Genomic DNA, 18,922 nt, shown 5'->3' on the forward strand with positions numbered 1-18,922 from the left:
ACACTGAAGGCATCAAAACTATGAATTAACACATGTGGAATTATATACTTAACAAAGAAGTGTGAAACAACTGAAAATATGTCTTATATTCTAGGTTCTTCAAAGTAGCCACCTTTTGCTTTGTTGACTACAGAACTAAAAAAAACAGTTGGTCGAGGGAATGTGACTCAACTTCAATGGTATTCATACCACTTTTCCATTTGTGATGGTACTTTTAACCAGTTCCTTAATGCAGGAAAGCTGACACACCAATTTATGGTTGATGCCTATTGCAAAACTGAGGCAAACCATTTGAATTGGGTGTGCAAAAATCAAAGCACTGAAAGAGCTGAAGAATATGACATCCTTCACCAATTCGTGACCAATCACCGTTTTATGAACATAAATATCCTACCTGGAAAAAAAGTCATATTGCCATCAACTTTCCAAGGAAGTCCAAGAAATATGGCACAAAACTACCAAGATGCCATGGCAATGGTCAGGAAATATGGCAAACCAGACCTATTTGTAACAGTAACGTGCAATCCAAAATGGAGGGAAATCAGGGAAAACTTACTTCCCAGTCAGCAACCATGCGACAGGCCCGATTTAGTAGCTCGAGTATTTAACATGAAACTAAAATTGCTACTTGGAGACCTAACCACCACATACCACAGATTTGGATGTGTTAATGGTATGGTGTATGTAACTGAGTTCCAAAAAAGAGGGCTTCCTCATGGACACATATTGGCATTTATGGCCCAGGAATACAAAGCCTGGGAAAAAAGAAAGTATTGACAAGATTGTGCAGAGCTCCCGCACAAAGACACTCATCTGAAGCTTTATGAAACTGTAATATCCTGCATGATACACGGTCCATGTGGTTCACTTAATTCAAAAGCACCATGCATGGACAATGGGAACTGTACTAAAGGTTTCCCAAGGATTTCTGTTCCGAAACTAATAGCAATGTAAATGGATACCCTAAATATCAACTTTGGGATGATAACAACTATGTTGAACTTGGTGGAAACAGGGTTGATAATAGATGGGTTGGACCTTACAGTCCTTATCTTTCCTTAAAATACAATGCTCACATAAACGTTGAGATTTGCAGTTATAAACAAAGTGTAAAATATTTATTCAAATACATTTACAAAGGGCATGATTGTGCAAATATCCAGCTTGTTACTGCTGCCACAGAACAAGAAGCCACGGTTGAATGGGATGAAGTAAAAAATTACTTAGAAACTCAATATGTAAGTGCACCTGAAGCATGTTGGAGACTCAGGGAATATAAAATGCACCATCAAACTGATCATATGGAAAGATTAAATGTCCACCTTGAGGACAAGTATACAATATGCGCTATACCAGGTAAAGAAGCTGAAGCGGTGCAGCAGAAAAACACCAAGTCTAAACTTCTTGCTTGATTTAAACTGAATCAGGAAGATTCTAATGCCCAACAATATTTATACATTGAAATTCCTGAACATTACACTTGGGATGAAAAAAATGTTAAATGGAAACCACGTTGCAAATGTCATAAAACCATAATTGGCAGGATGTTTAACGTTAGTCCATTAGACAGAGAAAAATACTTTCTCCAAATTCTCCTTCTCATTGTTGGAGGCGCAACATCTTTTGAGGATCTCAGAACAACTGAAGGAAACCATTTTGCTACTTTCCAAGAAGCCTGTATTGCAAGAGAGTTAACTGATGATGACTCTGAATGGGATACTTGCCTAACAGAAGCTGCCACTTATCAAATGCCAATACAACTTAGACAATTGTTTGCATTTATTTACATCATGTGTGAGCCATCTAATGCTGCAGCATTGTTTCAAAAGCACAATAAAAATCTCATGGGAGACTATACCAGATGTTTCCCTCCATTACAAGAAATTGAGTCTGTGTTATGGACACATGGAAAGTCATTACAAGATTTTCGCATACAACTTCCTGTTGGCAAGTATGATGATCCAATCAATTCTGGCAAATATTATGACCCTGTTTCGGAAAAGGCTTTGTTTGAGGAGAAATTCCAAATCTTAAACCCAGTACAACGAAAGGCTTTCGAAAAAAATCAGAGAAGCTTTTGAGAATCCCAACTTGGAAAAACGTCTATTTTTTATTGACGGACCTGGTGGAAGTGGTAAAACATTCCTGTATAATACAATCATGCATTACGTTCGGAGCAAAAATGAATTAGTCTTGCCATGTACATTTACAGGCATTGCTGCTACTTTGCTGGAAGGAGGCCAAACTTCCCATAATCTGTTCAAACTGCCTATAGCAATTAATGAAACGTCGACGTGCAATATTCGTCATGGCAGCAATACTGCCAATGAGTTGAAAAACGCCAAACTCATAATTTGGGACGAAGCTTCTATGGCTCCAGCTCATGCTGTAAATGCAGTTGACACCTTCTACAAAGAACTCATGGCTGAAGATCCAAAAGTTCCCTCCAAAAAAACGTTGGGAGGTGCGGTGTTTGTTTTTGGTGGAGATTTTCGACAAATCCTTCCTGTTGTGCCAAATGGCTCGCAGAACCGAAATAATTTCAGCATGTATGAAGAATAGCAATTGTTGGAGGAATATTGAAGTCCTCAAATTAGACCAAAACATGCGTGCCAATGGGGACAATGTCCCCCAAGAACATCAAGGCTTTTTCCAATGGCTTTTAAACCTTGGAGATGGAAAATTTCAAGAACCAGGACTAGAGGAAAGTATCTTTTAAATTCCTTCTGTCTACATTGAAAATGGATGTATTGTTGATGCTTTTTTTCCTCGAGTCATGCAACCAGAAGATGAAAGCATGCAATCCTAACTCCAACATTCACATGAACTGAATGAAAATGTTCTTAGCGAATTCAGTCTGAATTGAAATGCTACACCAGTATTGATTCCATTCAGCAAGATGCTACAAATGCTGAGGAAGCAGCAAACTATCCAATGGAGTTCTTAAACTGCTTAACACCTGGTGGTATGCCTCCTCATAGATTACATTTGAAAGTTGGAGCAGTAGTCATGCTATTAAGAAACCTTAACTCAAGAAGAGGTCTTTGCAATGGCACCAGAATGGTTGTGAAGCAAATGATGTCAAAAGTCATTGACTGTGAAATCCTCACCGGATCATTTGAAGGTACAAGGGTATTCATTCCCAGAGTTATTCTGGCTCCAAGCGATCCTGATCTTCCTTTTACTTTAAAATGAAAACAGTTTCCCTTAAGACTTGCTTATGGTATGACCATCAACAAAAGTCAAGGGAAAACACTGGATTCAGTTGGTATATATTTGCCATCTCCAGCCTTCAGCTATGGCCAACTTTGTCACCTTTTCAAGGACAAAATCCTTCCAACAAGTCAAAGTCAAAGTTTTTGCTACTGATCAATAAGGCAACTTAAAGAAAGACCACAGAGTTTACACCAAAAATGTTGTTTACAGAGAACTTTTTGCACAATAATTTTTTTTCCAGCTAATAGTTTAAGAAAATTTAAAATGTTATATATAACAGTCAATGTGTCTTTCTGTTCAAAGCCAAAATGGGTGGCGCCTGTGCAGTGTGGTGCCTGAGTCAGAGCGTGTGCATACTGCACTATGATGCCATTTTAGTGAAGACACTGTGTGTGCAAATTCCCAGACACAGGAAGAAAATGGCACCAGATATTGTGAGATGCGCATATGTTGACTCAAGCACTATTTTATGGGAGCAGCACATGACAGGATGGGGGTGCAGGATGGGACCACCACATTACAGAATGGGGGCGCAGGATGGGAGCAACACTTGACAGGATGAGGGCGCAGGATGGGAGCATCATATTACAGAATGGGGGCGCAGGACAGCAGCAGCACTTGACAGGATGAGGGTGCAGGATGGGAGCAGCACATGACAAGATGGGAGCAGCACATGACAGGATGGGGTAAGCACATACCAGGATGGGAGCAGCACATGACGGGATGGGGGCGCAGGATGGGAGCAGCACATGACAGGATGGGGGGCACAGGATGGGAGCAGCACTTGACAGGATGGGGGCGCAGAATGGGAGCAGCACATGACAGGATGGGAGCGCAGGATGGGAGCATCACATTACAGAATGGGGGTGCAGGATGGGAGCAGCACATTACAGACTGGGGGCGCAGGATGGGAAAAGCACATACCAGAATGGTGACGCAGGATGGGAGCAACACATGACAGGATGGGAGCAGCACATGACAGGATGGGGTAAGCATATACCAGGATGGGAGCAGCACATGACAGCATGGGGGCACAGGATGGGAGCAGCACATGACAGGATGGGGGGCACAGGATGGCAGCAGCACTTGACAGGATGGGGGCGCAGAATGGGAGCAGCACATGACAGGATGGGGGCGCAGGATGGGAGCAGCACATTACAGAATGGGGGCGCAGGATGGGAGCAGCACATTACAGACTGGGGGCGCAGGATTGGAAAAGCACATACCAGAATGGGGGCGCAGGATGGGAGCAACACATGACAGGATAGAGGTGCAGGATGGGAGCAGCACATGACAGGATAGGGGCGCAGGATGGGAGCAGCACATGACAGGATGCGGGCGCAGGATGGGGGCAGCACACTGCAGGATGGGGGAGCAGGATAGGAGCACCACATGACAGGATGGGGGAGCAGGATGGGAGCACCACATGACAGAATGGGGGAGAAGGATAGGAGCAGCACATGACAGGATGAGGGGGCAGGATGGGAGCAGCACATGACAGGATAGGGGAGAAGGATGGGAGCAGCACATGACAGGATGGGGGCACAGGATGGGAGCAGCACACACCAGGAAGGGGAAGCAGGATGGCAGCAGCACATGACAGGATGGGGGCGCAGGATGGGAGCACCACACGACAGGATGGGGGCACAGGATGGGAGCAGCACATGACTGGATGGGGGCGCAGGATGGGAGCAGCACATGACAGGATGGGGGCGCAGGATGGGAGCACCACATGACAGGATGGGGGCGCAGGATGGGAGCAGCACATGACAGGATGTGGCCACAGGATGGGAGCAACACATACCAGGATGGGGGTGCAGGATGGGAGCAGCAGATGGCAAGATTAGGGCGCAGGATGGAAGCAGCACATGACAAGATGGAGGTCATATACCAATATAAATGCTCGCCACCCCGGCGTAGAACGGGTTCAATAGCTAGTCTATATATATGACAGAATGAAAGAAGGCAGAGCATCCCCCGATGTAAATGTACGTGTATTTGCCTCAAAGGTTAAATACCTCAACAAATCTAATTTAAGAAGAGTTTTCTCCATATTTAACTCAAAATACCACTTCTATTGATTTCTGCAGGATCAAAATTCAAACCCCTTATGATACTGTCTTTATATTTTCATGGATGGTTTTAAGGTATTAGCTACAAAGAAGCACAAGCTCAGCATGTAAATCAGAATGAGTGAACCTACTTGGATTCAATAATATAATATAATGTTCTTGAGTTGACCTTCATATTTTTGTGTAGTTTCTTCTAGGATGACTGGACAATATCCTATGCCAATGACAGGCCATTCTGACATGTGAATCCAGATGAGTAACGACTCATAGTGTTCCGTACTCAGGTCATAAATGATGTTGGAAAGATAAATCTCTCAAGATTTACGGATGAATGGTTTGGATCTTGAGTTCTGACTGCACATAAAAACTTGTGCAGTAGATTATGGATCATGAAATATCATGAAATTTTGGTTTTCATTTCTTGCATGAGAACTGCAAATTCTTCAGTTACTTGGATGTAGAAATAAGTTTCAATACAATATAAATATTTTTACTTGTAAATGGGATGTTCTTGAAATTAATTGTTATGCCTGACCTGACCATTATTTTGTTCTGTCGCGCTCAAGTAAGTGGAAGCCAACATGAAGACCATCTAGATCAGTTTTCAACATTTACAATCAGTGCATTAGTTAATGCAGCAAAATGCACTAAACTGCATCAAGAAAACTGATAAAACGGGGGAAAAAATGATAAAAAATATTTTGCTATGCACATTCAAAAATTTTACACTTAAAGTGAATGAAATAATTGAAAATACATTTTTTCAAGTTTACTGTAGTTCCACACAATCATCTTCTGGAAGATGCACCACAGGTACATTACAGACAGAGAAAGTGGTATGTATTTTTAGAACAGAATTGCATCATGCTTTTTATACTTTTATATTTTGGTAGGATAAATAGAAAATTTTCATCATGTCCTCCATAGCCCCCTATGATTTGGTAAAGGCAGTTTAATGACAGTACTTGAATTGTTTGATTTGGTTAAGTGGAATATGGTGCATTCATCTACAGGTGACTGACCATTAAAATTCATATCTACATTTCAATAAAATGTAAGTATTTTAAATTGTTTTGGATTATTAATTGTATTAAAAAAAACATTTTATCTGATCTAATTCTTAAATATAAACAACTTATTTTTAAATTGATCTATGGATATACACCTCCACATTGGAATTGCTTAAGATTGCTTTCTTCATATACAGTATAGTGAGTGAGACATAAAAAATAATAAATACTAAAAAAAAGCTGAATGTTCAATTTCTTCAATTTCATTCAAAACCACACTGTTTATCAAGAGGGACCTGATAAGTTTAGTTCTGCAGCCTGCACAGATCTGGATATCTTGGCACACAATGCAAGATATTACATTCTTCAATGGCTCCTGAGCATTGAAGTGATAAGGCAGCAGGTAATCTGAAAAGTGTATGAATCCTTTAGGGATAACAGCCCCAAACGAGATCGTCACATCAAATTATTTCCAGAGACTTACTAAATGTTAATGTCTCATGATTCTCAGTACAGTTCCAGACTACTAGGAAGACTCAAAGCTAAATGGTTATCCTTGCTGTTTGAGCTGTTTTCAGCCTTGTACAGCACAGTGGTCAGAGAAAATTGACCTAGTATATGATTAGAGATGAAGAAAACGGCAAAATTCATTATTTTGATAAGGCTTAAGGATGTCGTCTGAATTCCCTTGAGACAATTCCCAGATAAAGGTCCTCATGATTGAGCTAATCTTCTTATGAACATGGTTGCTCACTTATTTATGTATTATTTTATCTGACTCATGTCAATGCGTCGAGCTAAGCAACGAAAATCCCATGGGAAACTTTTTATCATACTTAGATGCAGCTCCATATTGCCCTCAATGACAAGCAGGTCACTTCTCTTATAATCTCATCAATTTTTGCTCCAGTAGTTATCAGTGTTTTCAAGAGGCCTTTATTCTGCCAGTGTAATACAAAACATGGATTAGTATTTCTTTAATGAGGTACCGGATTGGCATAGAATGTGCATGTGCCGTAGACTGCTGCTCATGTAACCCTAGAGTCACCACAAAATATGCAGACATATGATTACATCTAAAGACCTTTGAAATATATAGTTTAATTTTATTAATAACATTAAAGTACAAATGCATCATTAGTGATATGGAATTGGAAGACCAAAACAGTAAAATAATAAGCACTTAACTTATTTAGTTAGTTCTCAAGACTTTGTATTCTTTACATGCATGTTATATTTACTTGTGATAAAAATACTTTGAGAAAGCATGTAAAAGTCAATGGTCACTATTTACATTTGTTATTTTATTATATCGAAATGGTCACTGACAGACGCCTTTGACTTTTACATGCTTTGGTATTTGTTTTATACCATATATAGCACATAACTGTTCTTATAATAACCCCTCCTCATCACCATTCCCCCTGTGCTGATAATTAAACAAGCATAAATCACATTTGATAGTGTCTGCTTAGACAGGGTGTTCACCTTTTTTGTATTTTTCTCATTGTGACCAAATATAAATTGAATGACTCGTTAGGATATTCACTGCTTTCAATCAGTATATTTTAAGTTCTGGAGTATTTTATTTTAAAGGGTTGCATCAAGCAAATTGGGTGAAATATGTACAAAAGATATAAAGGGAAAAGCAAAGACCTAGGATTCAAAGAAAACTAAAGAACATATTAGTGTTGTTTCTTCTCTAGACATAACACAATGTATCAGCTTTGTCTTGAGTAGTTCTTTAAAAGATCTGATGCTAATATGGTTGGTAGTTAGTTAATAAACAGACATTAGGTGCGTGTCAATGCATTTCATTTATTTTACTCACTTATATAGCACCATTAATTCCACAGCGGATTATATACATCATCATCACTGTCCCCATTGAGGCTCACATTGGGCCCCCATTGGGGCATTACTCCAAAGATGCTACCTTTAATGCATATTTTTAAACAAATAATGATGCAGTTAAGAATTATATATAAATGCAACATTTTGATACCCTTTTAATAGGTTTAGTAGATATATTTTGTACATGTGTATGTATAGTCAAATATACAAGCAAATAATGCAGAGGTGAAAAGTGTAAAATTCTAAATATGGTCCCTTGTTCCTATAAATTCATACTTGCATGCCTCCAACCAGTTTTGGATTTTGGCCCCTCTTAATCTTCATCCTTCCATTAAAAGAGTAAAGACTCCATTCACATTAGATGAAAGTTGGCCAAATCTGATGATTTTGTCAGTGTCCGTTGAATATCTGATGAGTATTGGGACCTCCTGACTCTTTTGCTACAGATTATGATGGGGTAGAGAAGGATCAGTCAATTATCATTTCAACTTCAGATCCTTTTGTTTTCAGGAGAAATAAGCCATTGAGTTATCTGGCTATGATTTTCTCCTCTCTGCCTGTTGAAAACACATGAACACATGGCTATTCCATGAGAAGGGAGAAAAAGTTGTATGCAATACTTGTGGCCAATAGAGATATCATTTGTATGGCTAGCTTATGCGATATGATAGTCCACTGGCTGATTCTCGTACTTTATTTACTAACAATGTAGTGGTGAGAAAGTAACTTTAGGTTATTATCAATTATTTGGAATGACATCTGAGATGGGACAATCCTAATCTGTGGACTTTATTTCTATTCTACGTATTCCCTTGTTGATGATCTCTATCACCCCACGGACTCTAACATTAGAAGAGCAGATTACCAACCCTATTGGCTCCAAAAAAATGAATCTACAGTATAACAGCTGCCCCTTGTTTTCATGTTTTATAATATATTTTGATTCATAAGCATTATCTTTATAGGAATGTAAGAAATTTAGCTTGGAATAACCTTGATAATTGAATTCCACACATGATAGAGTTCATCTTTATTAATATAGATTACCTCACTCCGCCCCTGTGAACAGACTATCTGTTATACTGATAACAATAATTTGTAGTTACCCTATGAGAATGAAATAAAGACTGCAGCTTCGAGATTGCATCTAAGTAGGACTACTGCTGTGTGCAATGAACCATTTTCACAGCAGCATGTGAACATATGACAGCAGAGAAGAAAAGTCATGCCTCTGGAAAATGTTGTAAATTAAACTGACAATTTTGATGAAATCATGTTTGGTTCTGATTGTGTGAGTAAAGATCTTCATTTTAAATTAGTCACTCTGTGAACGTCTACAACTATTACATAATTAAAAAATTCCTTAAAAGTAATCGAATAATATCTGGATTAAATAGCAAATTTTGGAGACATGTCCATTTTTGATCTGAGTCATGGATCAAAATACTCAAACAAGTCTATGAGTGTGTTTAAAATCACTGGCAGCACACATTGCCATCCGTGTGTTGTCCGTTTTTACTTGCGGAGAGCGACATGTTAAGCATGTCCCAGTGATGAGACTTTTAAAGCCGCAATGCTCCTCTGGGAAATATGGAAATTATCTCCAGAGAGGAAGAGTACGAGAACTCTAGTGCCACCTACAGAAAGTAGCAATCCTAAAAGTCAATAGTAACCCTTTAACGAGCCTTATCACATGACTTATGATATAAGTCAGAACCAGAAACTCAATTTGCAGACACTGTGTTTCGGGGAACTGCCCCTCGTCAGTGCAAAGGGTTCTGGTTTGGCTGGATGAGAGGCGTCTGACCGGTATCAGAATTGCTACTTCCTGTAGGTGGCACTAGAGTTCTAGCCCTCTTCCCCTCTTCTCTGAAAAGACAATTTGCATATTTCCCAGAGGAGCATTGAAGCTTTAAAAGTCTCCTCACTGTGAAATGCTTAACATGTTGCTCTCCGCAAGGAGAAATGTTAACCCTTGGATACCGGTAAAATCTTATTTTTCCCACACAAAAATATTGCTTTGGCTCCAAATTGTTCATTTTTACAAGGAGAACAGGAGAAAATGGACTGTAAAATTTGTTGCACAATTTATCCTTAGTACATTGGACAGGACTTGGAGCATCATTTGACTTTTGGAGTGCAAAATTGGCTGGAATAGATAGCGTGCAGAATGTCGCATTTACAGAAACCCTGATGTTCCTAAACAGTAGAAACCCCCAACAAATTACCACATTTTGGAAACTACACCCCTCAAAGAATTTATAAAGAGGTCTAGTGAGCACCTTGATGCCCAGTGTGCTTCACAGAGTTTTAATAAGTTGAGCCATGAAAATAAAAAAATCTAATTTTTCCCAAATAAATGTTTTAGCTCCAAATTGTTAATTTTCACAAGGGTAACAGGAGAAAATGAACTGTACAATTTTATGTACAATTTCTCCTGAGTAAACAAATACCCTATACCATATAAAGCATTGCAATGCATGATACCAGCAACCAGCAAAAGTTAAAATCACATATAGTGACTACGCAAAAAAGTAAAAATAAAGTTTAAAACAATTGTATTATTATTATTATTATTAATTTATAAAGCGCCATTGATTCCATGGCACTGTACATAAGGGGTTTCATACAAAATAAGAATATCACTACAGTAAACAAACTAACAAAGATAGACTGGTACGGAGGGAAGAGGACCCTGCCCTTGCAGGCTTACATTCTACGGGAATGGGGAGGAGACAGCAGGTTGGGGGGGTTGCAGTAGTAGTAGCTTTGGCGTTGTTGAGGAGGCAGCGGGGTCATGGCAGGCTGTAAGCTTGTTTGAAGAGATGGGTTTTCAGGTTCCGTCTGAAGGATCCGGATGTGGTGGATAATCGGACGTGTTGAGGCACAGAATTCCAGAGGATAGGGGATATTCAGGAGAAATCTTGGAGGCGATTGCGTGTGGAACGGATAAGTGTGGTCGAGAGAAGGAGGTCGTGGGAGGACCGGAGGTTACGTGAGGGAATATATCGGGAGATTAGTTCAGAGATGTATGGAGGAGAGAGGTTATGGATGGCTTTGTAGGTCAGTGTTAGTAGTTTGAACTGGATGAGCTGGGCAATTGGGAGCCAGTGAAGCAATTTGCAAGGGGGCTTAGCAGAGGAGTAGCAAGGCAAGAGGTGAACGAGTTGTGCAGCCGAGTTGAGGATGGACTGGAGGGGTGTGAGAGTGTTAGCATGGAGGCCACAGAGGAGGATGTTGCAATAGTCGAGGCGAGAGATGATGAGGGCATGTACAAGCAGTTTAGTAGAGTTAGGGTTGAGGAAAGGACAGATTCTGGAAATATTTTTGAGCTGGAGGCGACAGGAGGTGGCGAGAGCTTAGTTTTGGGGTTTGAAGGACAGGGCAGAGTAAAGGGTTACTCCGAGGCAGCGGATTGTTGGTACAGCGGAAAGAGTGATGTCTTTTATTGTGATAGATAGATCAGGTGGGGAAGATATGCGAGATGGGGGAAAGATAGTGAGTTCAGTTTTGTCCACATTGAGCCTGAGGTAGTGGGAGGAGAAGAAGGAGGATATGGCTGCTTGACATGCTGGGATTCTGGACAGCAAAGAGGTGACGTCTGGGCCAGAGAGGTAGATCTGGGTGTCATCAGCGTACAGATGGTACTGGAAGCCATAGGATTTTATGAGCTGTCCCAGGCCAAGGGTATAGATTGAGAAGAGTAGGGGTCCTAGGACAGAGCCTTGGGGGACTCCAACAGAGAGGGGGCGGGGTGAGGAGGTAGCATGGGAGTGGGAGACGCTAAATGTCCGGTTAGAAAGGTATGAGGAGATCCAGGATAGGGCAATGTCTTTGATGCCAAAGGAAGAGAGGATCTGCAGTAGGAGGCAGTGGTCAACTGTATCAAAAGCAGAAGACAGGTCAAGTAGAAGGAGTACAGAGAATTGTCTGTTAGCTTTGGCTGTAAGTAGGTCATTGGTGATTTTGGTAAGGGCAGTTTCGGTGGAATGGTGGGGGCGGAAGCCAGATTGTCGGTTGTCGAAGAGAGAGTTAGATGAAAAGTGGGAGGAAAGTTCAGCGTGAACGTGTTGCTCAAGGAGTTTGGAGGCAAATGGGATTAGCGATATGGGGCGATAGCTGGACAGGGCGGATGGGTGAAGGGATGGCTTTTTGAGGATGGGCATGATTGTGGCATGTTTGAAGGCAGCAGGGAAAGTACCAGAGGATAGTGATAGGTTGAAGAGGTGGGTTAGGGATGGGATGAGTGTGGGGGTGAGGTTAGGGAAGAGGTGGGATGGGATGGGGTCGAGTGCACATGTGGTGAGGTGTGATTTGGAGAGGAGATGAGTAAGGTCTCTTTCCGTGATGTTGAGAAGGGAGGTTATAGGGGTAGGGAAGTGGTGTGGAAGACAGAGGGGTTGTGGTGGTCGGACAGTAAAGACTTGCCGTGTTTGGTCAATCTTGTTTTTGAAGTGTGTGGCAAACTCCTCAGCAGAGATGATGGAGGTTGGAGGGGACAGTGGAGGGCGGAGGAGAGAGTTGAAAGTGTTGAATAGTTGCTTGGGGTTGTAGGATAGGGAAGATATGAGGGTTGTAAAGTAAGCCTGTTTAGCAGAGGTGAGTGCTGATTTGAATGCCAGCATTGCTTGTTTGAATGCAGTGAAGTCATCTTGAGTATGTATTTTCTTCCAACGCCGCTCCACAACCCTGGATGCTTGTCGAAGCTGTTTAGTGAGGTTGTCGTGCCAGTGTTGCCTGTTGACTCTTCGCGCTCTGCCAAACATAAGAGGGGCGACCGAGTCAATAGCTGATGCGAGAGTGGCATTGTAGAAAGCAGTGGCGCTGTCTGTGTCATGGAGTGAGGATATGGATGTCAGTGGTAGAACAGTCAGACAGTGTGTGAGTGTCTAGATGTGCAAGATTTCTGCGGGGGTGTGCTAGTTGCTGGACATGGGTGACCGGTGAGGAGGACAGGGATGAGAATGTGAGTAGGTGGTGGTCAGATAGGGGTAGGGGGGAGGTTGTGAGGTTAGATAGGGAGCAGAGTCGGGTGAAGATGAGGTCTAGTGTATGTCCGTCTGTGTGGGTGGCTGAGGAGGACCACTGAGTAAGTCCAAAGGATGAAGTAAGCGACAAGAGTTTTGATGATGCTGACTTGCGAGTGTCAGTGGGGATGTTGAAATCGCCCATGATGATTATGGGAATGTCAGCCGAGAGAAAGTGAAGAAGCCAGGTGGAGAATTGGTCGATAAATTCAGTGATTGGGCCCGGGGGTCGGTATATGACAGCCAATTGGAGGTTGGAGGGAGAGTAAATGTGGACAGAGTGGACTTCAAAAGAAGGGAGAATAAGGGAGGGAAGAGGAGGAGTAGGGCTAAAGGTGCAATTGTTAGAGAGGAGAAGACCCACTCCTCCACCATGTCTGTTTCCAGGGCGAAGAGTGTGGGTGAAGTGGAGACCGCCTTAACACAGCGCAGCAGGGGTGGCAGGGTCAGAGGGTGTTAGCCATGTCTCTGTGATGCCCAGGAAGGAGAGGTGACGAGAGGTAAAGAGGTCGTGGACAAAGTGGAGCTTGTTGCAGACAAAGCGTGCATTCCACAGTGCTCTAGAGAGAGGGAGCATCGGGGTGGGCGTCAGGGGGACAGGTTTTGCGTAAGAGGGGTTGTGGTAGTTTGCAGTTGGTTTGATGCGACAGGTGGGAGAATTGGTGGAAGGTGAAAGCTGTGGGGTCCAGGATTGGGAGATATGTCGCCAGCAGTGAGGAGAAGCAGAGAGAGGGACAGCAGGTGGGAGAAAGAGAGTGTCCGGCTTGTTTTATGTTTTGGGAGGATTAATCTGAGGTTGAGGAGCAGGTCTGTAGATAAGGTTAGGTGGGGAGGAAGGAGGGAAGGAGAGATGATGATTTGGTTATAGGGTGCTGGGGTGTGGGGATAGCGAAGGAGAGTGAGGATTAGAGGGGCCAAAACTGTAAAAGCATATGTAAGCATGTTGAAAGTGTAAGGGAGAATGAGAAAGAGAATCTAAGTACAAGTAGTAAATAGTTCTTTGCACCTTCTGGTCACTGTTGTACAAATATTTGTATTGTACAAATATTTTTTTTTAAAAATCACAAAATAAAGAAAAAAAACGAAAAAATATTAAACCAATAAATATGAATATTTAGGTAAAAACAAAACTAAGCAAAAAAAGTGCACATATCTGGCATCGCCACATCTGGAATGAACCGACCTATAAATCTGTCACACTATTTAACCCCTTCAGTGGTTTTTTCTCTGCCTAGGACTCCAAAATTCCTTGTTCAGATCCTGACTATACTTATAATTTACACACGGCACTTGCATGTTCCAAGAACCAACCTATCTGCCTACCTTCCTTCCTCCCACCCTCCCTCTTTCCTTCCTTCCCTTTCCCTTTTTGATTCAGCTCATGTACTTCTTAATATTTTCTCTCATTTATGTCAATCAAAGTGCTAAGTTTTATGTCTCCAAATTTAATTATGTATTCTATCTTTTCAAAAAAGTACTGAGGCTAGTTAGTTAAAACATTAATGATTCAGACAAGAAGACTGAACTGTAATTGAAACCCAGGAGGTATTAGCATGGTGAACACATGTAGGGTTTACTTTTGTTTAATTAATAGCTAATTATTTTAATCCATTCACTTTAAATTAGTTAAAATCTAAATGCCAACTGTAAATATACAGTACATAATCGTCCAAAAGCTTTGAATAGAAAGACTGAATAATATAAAAATTATTATTCCAAAACATAAATGCAATTCAATATGTATATTTCTTATAATCACATCCAATGTACCTGTCATTTCTGGTAACTTTCCAAAACAAGCTATCATGTTTGTATACATGAAGAATAGGACAGCATGCAGGAATTTTTTTCTCATGCCGGCTCGGTATGAGAAAATAAACGCTAATCGGCACTGTCTCAAGGTATAACATTAGGGCGAGTGCTATCCGATGAAACATCCTATAGCACTTTTCCTAGTTATACTCTGGCTATATGCCAGTCTGAGCAAGCCCAAGCACCATTTATGCCCTTTGTATAAATTATTTTCAGTTTTTTTCATCAGCTTTTACCCCTGCATGCGCTAATGTTCAGTCTTCTCTGATCTACTGGGTGGAAACTAACTACTATAATGTTTCCCATACAAAGTACTCAGAAACAGAGGGATAACTGTTCTTCTTTCTCTGTTAACCATATGTTCATAAGCAGCACCAGAATGGAGCACAATATTATAAAACAGTGCTAAACTGCTCGAGAGACTAGTTGAGAATAACACTAAGTTTTCACCCTGGATTATGTATTACCAGATGCATTCTTTTCTGCTATTATTTTTTAAATAATGTACCTCATTCTGCAATCCAAAATTAAGCTGTTGAAAAAATTGAGATGAGCGAATCGACTCAAAGGTAATTGAATTTGCGTCCATTTTTAGAAATCCTCCAAAGTGAAATTGAATACTTTGCGATTTTGCTTGACTTGCCTAAGTGGCCACCACCATGTGAGAGCTAGGATAAGATAAATAAACATCATGAGATGACCACAGGCATCGCCGAGCATGCTTCCCCATAATTCCATTCAGTTGTCATCACATGCAATTGGCTACTGTGCAAACTGGAGGGACTATAGCTGATGAGTCATAGCTTGCATAAAAGCAGAAGCAGGAAATGCATCAGCCATTTTGTGGGGACTGACAATAGGACTTAAAGGGAACCTGTCACCAGAAAAAAAGTTATTAACCTGCAGATATGGGGTTAATCTGCAGGTTAATAGCATTACTAACCTGCCCGGTGCCCGTACTTAGCCGAATGCTGCGGGGAGAAAATTAACTTTATTCCCTCCAGCAGTAATCTGGTGTCAGTCATGGGGACAGTGCCGGCGCTGGTTCAGTCATCACTCTGATTATACAGAGCGGCGGCTGTAACTGTGCACCCCACACTGACTGACACTTGCTCTGCATTAGGGCCGGCTGTTAGTCAGAGCCAGGGGCATGGTAACAGCTGCCATACTGTATACTCAGAGCAGTGGCTCAACCAGTGCCAGTGCCACCCCCATGACTGAGACCAGAATGCTGCGGGGGGAATAAAATTTATTTTCTCTCCACAGTGTTCAGCTAAATGCAGACGGGGGCACATTAGTAACACTATTAATCTTCAGATTAACCCGATATCTGCAGGGTAATAGTGTTTTTCTTGTGACAGGTTCCCTTTAAGATGTCACAATCTGATCTCAGTCATAAAGATAAAGATAGAGAGATTTAATACATAGAATATACTCCACCGATGTGCCTGACAGCAGTGAAAATTAGTGTATTAAGAATAGTGTTGAGTGAGCACTAAAATGCTCGGGTGCTCGAAGCTCGGGCCGAGCTCGCCATAATACTCTGGTGCTCGACCCGAGCAACGAGCCCAATGGTAGTCTATGGGAGACCCGAGCATTTTTGCGGCGGCACCCCCGGCAGTCTGTAGAAAGCCTAAAAAGTGCCCAAAGCGATAGTGACAGTGCTCAAAAGACATGGGGACAGCATGGGCATCGCCACAGGAAGCATTTCTGACCCCCAGGTCACTGCTGTCAACAACGTGGTCAGAGGTATTAAGCCACTTTTACGGTCTCACAATAAAACGTTCAAAAACGAAACTGAAACGGTTTTCCTGTGAAATATGTTATGGAACTTCCTTTCCAGGGTAAAGACTTGTGAATAAGGTAAAATAAATAACCAAAAACAAAAATACTCCTCCACACCTTGGGCTATGTTCACAAGTAGCATTTGTTTTGCGTTTTTGCACTTTTGTATTGCTTTCAACCGTGACAAATGCATTCACCGGGAAATGTCATTTTAACATTTTACAATCTTATCTCTCCATGTGCTGTGTGACACATGCATACAATGCTGAAAAGACATGGGAACAGCATGGGGAAGACCCCTGGAAGCATCTCTGACACCCAGGTCACTGCCTTAAAGTGTGCCCATCAGAAGTGATCCTTATCGCATCAGAAGATGCAGACTTGCAACTATCCCCGTGCAAGTCCTTGTCCCAGGGCAGTGTTCAATTGTACCTCCCCCATTCCTTGCAATGCAAGCGCAAGTCTGCAGCCTTCCACCCACCCACCCCCAGGCTGCAATACCATACTGCTAGCTTGCTTGCACTTGAAATTGGGCCTTTTAGGCATGTGGAGGCGGAATCTGGCCACCACGTCATGGCTGCGTCGGCGGCCTGGTATCCATACTCAGTCCCCAGCCGCCCGGCAGCCAGGTTTCCACGCTCGGTCCCCAGCCGCCCTGCGGCCGGGTGTCCACGCACGGTCCCCAGGCGCCTGGGGGCGGCCGGGTGTCCATAAGCAGTCCCCAGGCGCCCCTATTTCTCCTGTCAACTCCCCCCCACACACTTTTCTTAGCCCGGCCTGCTTTAGGGCAGCATTGGAGAAGCCCACCAGACAACCAGACTCCTCCGGTGGGCCCTGGCTTCTCCATCAGGGGAGTTGAGAGTGCCAAGGTGAGGAGCAAGAAGATGATAGAAGTTAGCATCTGCTTTGTTCTCTTGGAATGCAAGCGTAAGTGTGCAGCCTGCCACCCATCCACCCCCAGGCTGCAATACCATACTGCTAGCTTGCTTGCACTTGAAATTGGGCCTTTTTGGCATATGGAGGCAGAATCTGGCCACCACGTCATGGCTGCGTCGGCAGCCTGGTAACCATACTCAGTCCCCAGCCGCCCGGCGGCCGGGTGTCCACGCTCAGTCCCCAGCTGCCAGGGGGCAGCCGGGTGTCCATACTCGGTCCCTAGCCGCCCCGTGGCCAGTCTCCATAAACAGTCCCCAACCGCCCCTATTTGAAGGACAGCCTAGCCACAAACACGTGAACAAGTGAATGTGGCCAGGGATGGTCCATCTGACGCCTTCACACTGGGTTAATATTGTGGAAGCCGGGACACAGTTGGACACTGGGATGCAACACGTCCTCCAGACATAGAGGATTGCGGGTCCTGGGTCAATGAGGCATCAACACAAAGTTCAAAAGGTAGACAGCAGCAGTGGTCGGCCCCCTACACAACGAGTAAATTATTCATGATCATGAGGCCATCCATCTCCTTAGCTTTCTGATCCTTGGAATGCAAGCGCATGTATGTAGTAGCGGCTAGGCCTGAGGTGGTCAGCGTTTTGGCGCATATCCTACCTCCTCCGAGGATTGCTGGATGTTTTCCTGCTACAATCCCAGTTCTATGACTCCCGTTAAAACAGAGCTTCAGGTGATGAATGATGAATGAGGTGGTGGCAAAGGAGAAAGAGCAGGAGGAACAGGGACCATTCACATCAATATCAGGCCAGTCAACCACACATGTCTTTTAGGATATGTTTCTGTACCAAAAGGAGCAGTTCGGCTACACAGTTATAGGGAATACAGTGAGTGCAATGCCTACCAAAAATTTCGAGGCACCCCAATGCCCCTTGGAAGTGGCATGGAGGTCAGAGGGCCTTAACTAAACCGTTTTTTCCATTTATAGCAACTGGGTCTCGTATATACTGTTGGCCTAAGCAGTGAATGGAAGGCTTTCCAAAAATTATGAGGAACTGCAATGGCCCTTGAAACAGACGTGGATTACAGCATACTAAAAACCTTCTACCCATTATTGGGGAGTCGGTCTCCCTTAGTGTTCGCTTATGCATTGAAAAGCAAAAGCTGACTAAAATTAGGAGGAAATGCAATGCCCGTTGGAAGAGTCATGGAGGTTATAGTTAATTAAAAACAACATTTCAATGCCCCTTGGAAGAGC

At 42.6% G+C, this 18,922-nt stretch overlaps 2 pseudogenes; both read left to right on the plus strand.

Annotated features, from left to right (window-relative positions):
• Nucleotides 1-255: 255 nt before the first annotated feature.
• Nucleotides 256-1,412, plus strand: LOC141271657 (uncharacterized; annotated as a pseudogene).
• A 493-nt stretch (nt 1,413-1,905) lies between these two features.
• Nucleotides 1,906-2,719, plus strand: LOC141271658 (ATP-dependent DNA helicase pif1-like; annotated as a pseudogene).
• Nucleotides 2,720-18,922: the final 16,203 nt, after the last annotated feature.

Source organism: Phyllobates terribilis, unplaced genomic scaffold (genome assembly GCF_046119375.1).
Source record: "Phyllobates terribilis strain yellow unplaced genomic scaffold, ASM4611937v1 Scaffold_5__5_contigs__length_657084704, whole genome shotgun sequence".
In the NCBI taxonomy this organism is placed as follows: Eukaryota; Metazoa; Chordata; class Amphibia; order Anura; family Dendrobatidae; genus Phyllobates; species Phyllobates terribilis.